General features: G+C 56.5%; 1 pseudogene; it reads left to right on the forward strand.

The window, feature by feature from the left end:
- The first annotated feature begins 1,269 nt into the window (after positions 1 to 1,269).
- On the forward strand, positions 1,270 to 8,955 carry LOC123078331 (putative disease resistance protein RGA3; annotated as a pseudogene).
- The last annotated feature ends 260 nt before the right edge of the window (positions 8,956 to 9,215 follow it).

Below are 9,215 nucleotides of genomic sequence, written 5' to 3' on the forward strand. Positions count from 1 at the left end.
GGCAAACAATTCTTCTTGTGGTTTATGTGGCTCCCTGGATTCTTGGCGGCACTCTCTTATCAACTGCACAGCCTCCAGGTGCACTTGGGCATTGGTTGACGATGATCTTGCGCAGAACCTAGTGTCAACCACAGAGCCAAAAGCTTAGCAGTGGCTTTTTGCTATGATGGAGCAGTTATCACATGATCAATTTGTGAAGCTAGCCGTCACCTTGTGGCCGATTTGGACAGCTCGACGCAAAGCTATCCATGAATGGATTTTCCAAACACCACAAGTTACAATCCTCTTTGTCCAAAAGTTCATATCAGAGTTAGAGGTTATTAAGGACAAGCAACCAGTTCCCAGGCATGGAGGCGCTCCTCCTATACACCCTGGCCGTGCGAAAACTCCTCCCTTTGGCTTCGCAAAAATCTATGTTGATGCGGGTGTGAGAACGGCCAGTCGGGGTTCTGTTGTTGCGGTTTGTAGGGACACACAAGGCAACTACCTGGGAAGCTCGGCATTAGTGGTTGCAGGTCTTGATGATCCTTCCATCTTAGAGACTATTGCATGCAGAGAAGGGTTGGCACTAGCAGCAGACCTCAACTTGCAGAACTTTGTCATTGCTTCATACTCCAAGCAAACAGTTGCTGAATCAATCAAGGCACAAGAGGGAGGAATGGATCTATAGTTCATGAAATCTTGCTTACAACATCTTTATTTTATTGTAACTTTACTTTTGAAAGTAGTGCAGTCAATGTTGATGCACATAGGTTAGCCAAGTATTCACTTACTCTCAGTCAGGGTCGACACATTTGGTTGGGTCAACCCCATAATCCGAATTGTATCCCACGTTTTGTGGCTTTTGATGAATAAACTTGGCTATTTCCCTCAAAAAGAAAAGTTGACATCCACCAGGGCAGGAAGGCCCTCATCTTAGTGGACGAGACTTGACTGCTCCCCTCCCGTGTGCCCATCCGTGCTCCCGCATACGTGGCTTGATTTGATTGGAACAAAATAAGGCCCGGTCCCACCCCTTAAAATCAGGGGGGAGATGATTAGATTAGAAAGAAAAAGGCTGGAACTATTCCAAGTGTATGCTCATCATGACGTGATCCCCGGTACGCAATTACATTCTGAATTATTAGTTCCTAGTAGTTGACTTCGTGCGTAGGTGATCCTCTTTATTCTCTTCCATCCAACGAACAAATCAATTCCATAAACAAACACAAACGAACGAAACAACCGTCTCGGCGAGGGTAGACGACGTCGTGACCGGAGGCGGTTGACATGGCCGTGGTGCTCGGCGCGTTCGTGCCGGACACCGCGGCGCGGTGGCGCGGCCTGGTGGAAGGGGAGGTGGCGGAGGAGCTGGGCGTCGCGGCGGCCGCGAGGAAGCTGGCGGCGAGGCTGGAGAGCGTGGCCGCCGTGCTGGGCGACGCCGAGGCGCAGGCGGCGCGCGGGGACGAGGCCACCGCGCGGTGGCTCGCCGAGGTACGCGCCGCGGCGTACGAGGCAGACGGCGCCGTCGACCGGTGCAGGGTCGCCGCGCGCCGGCTCGGGGGCAGGGAACCCAAGCAGCCGCAGCAGCAGCAGCAGGCGAGATTACAGCCTCTGACTTGAACAAACTAAGATCACACTGTTGCATTGCATTGCATTGCAGGTTTTGTGAATTAATTATTACCTTGTGCTCTCGTCATGGCGTGCAGGCTCTGCCTTGGCTCCTATCCTCCTGCTGCGAGGACGCCGAGCCCCACGGCGACATCGCTGCCGACCTCAAGCGCGTCAACCAGAAGCTGCAGGCGATCCTGAGGAAGCAGCGCCGGCTGCAGCTCCACGCGGCGTACGCGGCTGATCCCACCGTCCATACGCGGACGTCGCTGAGGCGCCAGCCAACTGATCCAGACATCGCCGTCGGCACAAGGATCGAGGACGACGCCCGACTGCTCGTTGATCGGCTGACGCAGACGGGCAGGCCGGCGGCATGCGAGGTTGTCGCCATCGTCGGACCGGACGGCATCGGCAAGACCAAGCTCGCTAGGATGGTATACGAGAGCGCGAGGGTGCGTTGCAGCTTCGGGACAACCTCATGGGTTCGCCTCTCCAGAGGGTACACGGAGGCCGGCCTGCTCTCGCAGGTCATCGACGCCTTTGGCGGCGACACAAAGGGCGGCGAGAGCGTCGCCGACCTCCAGGCAATGCTGACAGGCCTGGTGGCGAACAAGAGGTTCCTGCTCGTGGTCGACGACGTGTGGTACGGCGGGGTGTGGGAGGACATGCTGCAGAACCCACTGGAGCGCGGCGGCCGGGGCGGCAAGGTGCTGGTCACAGCGCGGCGCGGCAGCACCGCCCGCGAGATGGGCGCCGGCCTTGTCCACCGGGTGAAGAGGCTCAGCGCCGACGATGTCTGGCTGCTTCTCCGCACGGCGGCGTGCGTGGCCAACGACGAGAGCCAGCTGAAGGGCGTGGGCGAAAGGCTCGTCGAGAAGTGTGGCGGCATCCCTCTGGCCATCAAGGCGGTCGCCGGCGTGCTGAGGACACGGGAGGCCAGCGCCGACGCGTGGGGGAAGGTGCTCGCGAGCCCCGCGTGGCTGGTGAAGGGGCTCCCGGACGACGCCATGAGGGCGCTGTACCTGTGCTACGATGACCTGCCGCACCACCTGAAGCAATGCTTCCTCTACTGCTCGCTGTTCCCCCCGGGCTTCCCTGTCGAAAGGCGGGTGCTCCTGCAGCACTGGATGGCCGAGCGCTTGGTGCAGAGTAGGAGCGGCGCCTCCATCGAGGAGGTAGCCGAGGGGTACTACGACGAGCTCGTCGGCAGGAACCTTCTCCAGACGACGCAGGAGGACGTGCGCGGGTGCACGGTGCACGAAGCGCTGCATGCTCTGGCGCAGCTGCTCCTGCAGGGCGAGGGCTTCACCGGCGACGTCCAGCGGCTGCCCGACGACGGCGACGCCTCGTTCAGGCCACGGCGCGTCTCGCTTCCGGGAAGAAACATGGCTGCGGTACCAGAGTGGATCCTGAATTCGGAGAGGGTAAGGACGCTGCTGCTTCCCAGGAACCCACTGGCAACCGAAGGAAACATCTTCGCGAGGCTGCATCACCAGCTGCGAGTCCTCGACCTGAGTGAAACAGGTATTGTGCTCATCCCAGAGACTCTGGGGAATATGGTTCACCTGAGGCTCCTCAACCTGTCCCGGACAGGGATACAGGCGATTCCAGAGTCCATCGGCAACCTGTGGAGCCTGAAATTCTTGCTGCTGAGGGAGTGCAAGTCACTGCATGCTCTGCCCAAAGGCATGAAGCACCTGAGGGGGCTCAGAGATCTTAACCTTGATGGAACGACGATCAACGCCGCCGCGTTCAGGGTAGGCCAGCTGAGAAGCCTCACCTCCCTCCGGTGCTTCGCCCTGACCAGCAAAGAGGACAGGGGCGGGTGGCCTCTGGCTGAGCTCAAGCACTTGTGCCAGCTGAGGATACTCCATGTGCACAAGCTCGAGAGGGCCCCCGGTCGGTCTGAGGCAGCTGAAGTGGCACTTGCCAGCAAGATGAGCCTCAGGGAGCTCGCGCTGTCATGCAGCGACGACACTGTGAGTCTGCCGCAGACACCAACGGCTGTCAGGAAGATTGAGGATGTGCTTGAAGAGCTCAACCCTCCACCGTGCCTCGAGTCGCTAAAGATTGCCGGCTATTTTGGGGCCAAGTTCCCCAGCTGGCTCTCAGACATTTCCCTCCCAAATCTTCGCCACCTCGACATCATCGGGTGCAACTTGTGCCAGTCCCTCCCTCCACTAGGCCTGATGCCAGAGCTGAGATCGTTGAGCATTGTCGATTCTTCAGCTCTCATGTCAATCGATGCAGAGTTCATGGGCAAATGCCACCACCCTGAGGTACCTTTTCCAAAGCTCGAGAACCTGCGCTTGCAAGGACTACGTAAGCTTGAAACATGGATGGATATCGAGGCAGGAGCGTTGCCCTCTTTGCAGGCAATGCAACTCGAGAGCTGCCCTGAGCTGCGATGCCTGCCTGGCGGCCTCAGACACATGACATCCCTGGTGGAGCTGCGCATAGTGGACATGGCGAGTCTCGAGGCTGTGGAGGACATTGCTGCACTGAGGGAATTGAGCGTTTGGAACGCACCTGATCTGAAGAAGGTATCAGGCGTGCCTTCCCTTGAGGACCTTAGCATATCCCACTGACCAGTGCTGCAGACTGTGGAGAACGTCGACAGCCTGCGAGCAGTGCGCTTATTTGATCATCAATTGCAGGAGATACCAAGATGGATCAAGGCGCTTGCAGCGAAGCTGCACTCGCTGGATGTCACAAGCACGATCAAGCTGCTCAAGAGGTGCCTGGTGGATGGCCCAGACTGGCCCCTGATCAAGGACATTGTACAGGTACACGGGTCGACGACTGGTTCCGGTGATTACATATACTATTCCAAGAGCCCTTACATCTTCGATAGCAATGTGAATGCTCAAGGAAACGTTGAAACTGCTGCTTCTGATAGTGTTGATGAGGCGTCGGCAGAAAACAGAAATGCCGATCAAGATGTTGGGGCTGCAGCTTCAGGTACTGGTTACATGCACATCAGTGGCTTCTTCGACTCAAAAGCAGTGAAAAAAGGATCTCCCATGGCTGAAGGAAATGTGACCCATAGGAACACAGAAAGGAGAAATAGCCGACGTCGCATGCATAAGCTGGCAGAAGTTATTCCTGAGGAGGGTGAAGCTGAGGAAGATGCAGATTCGGTTGTGCTGTTTCCTGCTCATCAAGCTAAATCCCATTCACGAGTGGAGAAACAGCGTCCTGTTGTTAAAGATGATCGTAGTGGCAATAACGATACAGGCTTGCTGTCAAAAGTTACCCCTCAAGAAACTGGTCCTGATGCAACTAGGCCAAGAAGGTCAAAGATGGGAGAGGATGTTCATACTGATGCTGGCGCTGCTGGGGATTCTTCTGTTAGCAAATCTGCTGCTGCAGTTGGTCATAACTTGGTCCGTGAAGGGTCTGGAGTAATCAACAGTACTGAAACCGATCAAAATTCAAACATCAGTGTACGTCAAAGCGAGGAATGCACATTGAATAAAGGAGAGGACTTTGCTAACATCAGTAAACAGACCAGGAGAGTTCATGACACTGCAAGTAAGGTGCCAACACAAGTAGTAGGCAGTGACTCTAAAGTATTTGGTAATGATAAAACTGAAAATAGTTCACCTGCTATCATGGCTCGCTCCAGGCAAGTAACATTCAACATAAGAGAAGACGATCATGCTGACGCCGCTGTACATTCACCGAACACAATTAATCAGAAGAATGTCGGCAAGGTAAAAGTGACAACAACTTCTGCAAGTGCAAGCACAAATGCGACAACAATGCCAGAAATTCCAGCAGACAGAGAAGTGGCACCAAAATCTGTTGGCACTATTGATAGCAGTTTAATCCTTGAAGTTCATCACACAGTAAGTATTACTAAAGATTCTACTCGTACTGGTGTTGACAACATTGGTGGTCATATGGAGGACAGGAGTATCAGTTTGCCAGCCAATCCAAATCATGAAGAATCTAAAGCATGCAGCGCTACTGAAACCACGTGCGATTCAGAGCCTTGCATGTTGCCTGCAAGTTTAGCCTGGCGCAAGCAACGGGGACTGAAGAAGCAAGAAGCCAGTTTCGCAGGCGCAGGCGGTGGCATAGGCGCATCCATCAAGAAAATTCCTCGCATGGCAAACAAAACCTCGGAGAAAGTTACCTACAAAAACAAGGCTGGGCCAGTGGAACATCCATCTACTGGAGCATCCAAGAACACCGATCCACATTCGAAGCCCGCGTGCACACCGTCTTGTACCATCGGTATGACTGAAGCAACCATGGCATACAGACACCACACCAGCAGCCACGCCGACGACGACAATGCTCATTTCTCCATCGACATCAAGGCCGACGACGACTCGCATCAGGCACCAAAGGTGTACACCGCCATTTGGGCAGACACCGACACGGACACCCTGCGAGCTCGGTTCCTCAGCTCGATGCAGCACCACCACAGGATGGCCTCCCGCCGTCGTCATCGCCGCCATAGGGCGAAGCACGGCTCTGGGAACACGTGGAGCATCAGCCCGGTTTTGGTGGTCGTCCTCCTTGTCGTCTCTGTGGCGCAGCTTCTGTTCATCATCTGGATGTACCGCAGGCTCCTGAACCAAAAGTAGGCGGCCAACATGTTAACTCCAGTTCTGCACCTGTAACGTTCCTGCCAAGAAATGCCAAGTAATTTGCTCCTTTCTATTGTCTCACTTGTTGTTGTCTTTTGCTTTCTGCTTGTTTGTGTTGAACTCCGTTGGGGCTGCGTCACGCTAATTCGCTTAATTGATTGAAAGCAAGCAACGCTGCTGCGTCTTTTTTTTTTTTAGAAAAGGAGGATGACCCCCGGCCTCTGCATCTGGGCGATGCATACGGCCACTTTATTAATTATTCTCACAAGACCTTACAAAGTAATACAACAGTAAGACTAAAGCCGCCGTCTAAGCAACAAACTGTCGCTACACCTATCCAGTTGATGAAGGGGCGCAGATAGCCTGGGCCTAATACCAAACAGACATCGCAGCCAAACCTAACATCTAAGACCTGAGGACCCATCCAGGACGCCTGCCGGGCATGGGTCTCGCCGGTCCGGCGTGCTCTCAGATGCCGCCGCCGCCAACTGCCACCGCTCCATCTTCAGAACTGTATTGATGCATCAACCTTGCTCGGTCTAGCTATCGTCGACGCCATCACGGCGCCCAACGGTACCTCCTCCTGCGCGCAAACAGTTGAGCACGTCGCGGTCGTCGCTGATACACCTCAGCACCATGCTGCCAAGTACCACCAGCCGACACAGCTTGAAGTCTTTGGAAGATCTGTCGTGCGTAGCACCTGCCGACCAGGCATGACTCAGCGTAGCACCTGTCGGTCAGGCATGACTTGACAGCTCCACCGAAGCTCCGTGCAAGACGAAGCCGCTCCACCTCCCGCCTCTGTCTTCCAGCGCTGCTCCACAAACGATGTTCCCAAGAGAGAGACGGCACCGTAGTACCGCCATCGTCCGATCTGGAAGGCCAGATCCTAGGGTTTCCCCCGAAGCAGCACGAGTGGGTTGACAAGAGTCACACGATGATGCCTTCATCAAGGTAACGACGCAAAACGCCGCCATCGCCCGCCAACGGCTCGGTTTTCACCGGCAACTATGTCTCCCCGACTCGTAGCCGGGACTAGCTGACGGATCTCGAGATCCGATCACCCAGCCGCAGGCCGATCACCTCTGACGGAAGAGATGACCACCACCGTCGACTGCACCGGTCAGAACAGATCTGACGAAGGTGCTGCCTACGCGACCACCAGGCCCTCCACGCCGCCGCCGCCGATCCAAAGGCAGATGGCGCGTCGCCGCCGTCGCCGACCGCAGTGCCGCCGCCGCCCGAACAGGGCTGGTCGCCGCGCCCGCAGCCCGCGCCGCCTCCGACGCCGCCGCACCGCAGCCATCGCCGTTGCCTCGGATTGAGGCTCCAACGATTCGGGTCCGTCCAAATAGGGGAATATGTACTCCGCACATTTGCCGGCCAGAACCGGCGGCGTCCTACGCGTGCGGAGTAGATTACGCTCTGGGTGTGGACCCCCTAGCGGGCACGCGATGTTTTCTGCTAGAGAATTGCGCTGCGTCTGTAGAGTAAAATATGAACAATTCCGCCAGAAAATACTAATAGTAGTACTATCTTGTGCCTCGCGTTTTGCATCAGATTGACTCTTAAGATTTTGGAATGGTAGAGAGTATGATAATGTCGTAGTCCTCATTATGATCGTATTAGTCTTTCAACCTTTTTTTAGTGGATATTAGTCTTGACCGTCGTTAAGAGCAGGCCTTTTGGCAGAGAAGACGGTAAGCGGCTGCGCGCCTAGTGAATCTTCTATCCCCAAAAGAAGATTGCTGGCGGGCGAGCGCATTGCCATTTTTTAAGAACTTTGGCGCCAACAAATTTGGGCGGACTCTAGTCTCGTCTAGTCCAGTACAGCACTCGTACTCTATCTACGAGAGAAAGGAGAAAGGAGAGAGACAGAGGACCAAAATCTTGGGAAGGCAGCATGAGGAAGCAGAATAAGAAGACGTACCCGAGCGGAATCCGATCGTCCGGCGGCCAGACCACCCTGCAATCGTTCCTCGTCAAGCCCAGGTGGAGGAGAATCTTTTCCTCTTCCGAAATTTGCTCCATCTTGGATCTCTAGTTCTCTAACCCTCGCCTTTGTTTCTTGGATCCTCCAGAGCTGCCGATGGGGAACTGAATCCCTACCCGCCGCCGCCGGTACCGCAGGACGATGAGATTCCGAACTCAACGCCGGCGCCGCCGAAGCGGGAGATCGTCAGGGTCACCAACAAGACCATCAGGGTATCAATCGATCTGCGCCCTTGTTCTCCCCATTGCGTCACGCTTCTCCGTTCTTGATGGCGGCGGGACCTGGCAGGAGAAGGCGAGCGCGTTCTCGTCGGTGGGCTCCTCGGCGAAGCGCGGGGCCGACGCGGGCGCTCTGGACGCGGCGGTGTTCAAGCGGTTCAACGGCTCGTCGCCCCCAGCGCCGAGAGCCGGCGGTGGCGCCGCCGCTGCGGAGGCGGGGGGCGACGCGGAAGACGGCGATGGCGGCGTCCGGCTCGACGTCGAGGACATCGCGGCAGGGAGCCGCCGCTGGGGGTCGCGGAAGCGGAAGAGCCCCTTCGGTGCGTGCGCCCTCCATTTGCAGAGTAACTCTTCATGCTACTACTAGTTTGTGAGACACGGCACTGATCTCACTCGCCTCTTCCCTAGGGGGCAACACGAGCAGCAACGCCGGCCACGTGGTGGTGCTCGGGGACGACCCGAAGCCGAGGCCGCCGCCGGCGACGAGGACGAGGGGGAGGGGAAGGCTCGCTGGCCGCGGCGAGGGCAGCCGTGGCCTGTACAACCACTGTAAGATCTCTCGCCGAATTCGTTCTGCATCCAGTAAACGCACGGCGGGGAGCCATGAGCTGAGCTGATTGCTGCCTTTGGTTGCCTGCCAGACGCGAGCGGGGGCGGTCTGTGGGAGGGCGAGCAGGAGGGCGTCGACGGCGAGGAGGTCGGGTGGACCGAGGACATGTGGGAAGGCATGGGCTCCATCACGCTCGGCGGCATGGAGTGGCACTAGCTAGCTTCAACAGCCGCCGCAGAGCTTGCATTCGACTCGAATGTCAG

This window comes from Triticum aestivum, chromosome 1B (assembly GCF_018294505.1).
Source record: "Triticum aestivum cultivar Chinese Spring chromosome 1B, IWGSC CS RefSeq v2.1, whole genome shotgun sequence".
Classification (NCBI taxonomy): domain Eukaryota; kingdom Viridiplantae; phylum Streptophyta; class Magnoliopsida; order Poales; family Poaceae; genus Triticum; species Triticum aestivum.